Raw genomic sequence first — 980 nt, 5'->3', positions numbered from 1 at the left:
ACACAAGTAGACCAATCAGAATGCTCTTCGCCCTATTCTAAAATGCTATTGGTTATCATGATCTCGTGACTCGTCGCACTTAACCCTAGTCATGTGATAGATCAAATCAGTGTATAATTGGATGTGTAAGCCAATGTGGTTCTACCCTGTGAAGAAAAACTTTGTGATTGGACAACAAAGAAAATCTCAAACGGAAAATGACTATGATCTGGTAAGCTGAAAAAATTGTCTCATTTTAATCTATTATCCTGAACATATCCTGCGTTATGTCAACAAATAAAAAGGCTTATAGCAAAGGTAATAACGATGCTATAGACACATGTGTTAATACAGACGTCTACTTATCGATTAGGATGTGTATATATGTAGTAGGCGAATACAGTACGTAAACATGTACACGTGTAAGAGGTGAGTGTATGTCTAAGCGTTTACAGAGACACACATCTGTTTATTTATAACAGTGGTTCACAGCAGGAGGTAATTCTATCGTCTAGGAGTAAAAAAGAACTTGGCTGTGGATAAATATATATTGTTTTATAAAATGTAAGTATTTTTCACCACATACCAACGAGGTTTCTCTTCTTCAACAGGCAAAGGACCTTCTGAAATGCATGGACATCACGGTAGCATAACCATGATCAGTTCCTCAGATGAATAAACTATTTGACACTATGAATCTATATTATCAGTGAGAACTTCTAGTAATTTTTGTTAATTTTTTAATTATTGAGACAGGAGTGAATTTAATTTGTTAGATAGGAGAACCTCATTTTATGCAAAGTATTGGCTATAAAAAGGTATTGCCACCCCCTAGTGCACCAAGTCGTCGGAGTCAAATACGTAATACGAATTATGAAACAGAGTCATGCATCAAATTACTTTAGATTCCATTTCCGCCCTTTTCCGGTCTCTCTTACGGGATGGTATGGCGCTTCGTGGTTTTAATTAACAGCACTCTGATATTCCAGCTTTGGCGTGGC

General features: G+C 36.5%; 1 protein-coding gene across 1 annotated transcript in view; it reads left to right on the top strand.

Annotated features, from left to right (window-relative positions):
• Positions 1-64: 64 nt before the first annotated feature.
• Positions 65-980, top strand: part of LOC119592701 (cation diffusion facilitator family protein 1-like) — a 24,219-nt gene continuing 23,303 nt past the window's right edge. Inside the window, exon 1 of the mRNA XM_037941626.1 lies at positions 65-211. The gene's annotated coding sequence lies outside the window, so the exon portion shown is untranslated. The remainder of the gene's footprint in view (positions 212-980) is intronic.

This window comes from Penaeus monodon, chromosome 30, assembly GCF_015228065.2.
Source record: "Penaeus monodon isolate SGIC_2016 chromosome 30, NSTDA_Pmon_1, whole genome shotgun sequence".
NCBI lineage: Eukaryota > Metazoa > Arthropoda > Malacostraca > Decapoda > Penaeidae > Penaeus > Penaeus monodon.
This window is presented reverse-complemented; position numbering and strand designations above follow the sequence as displayed.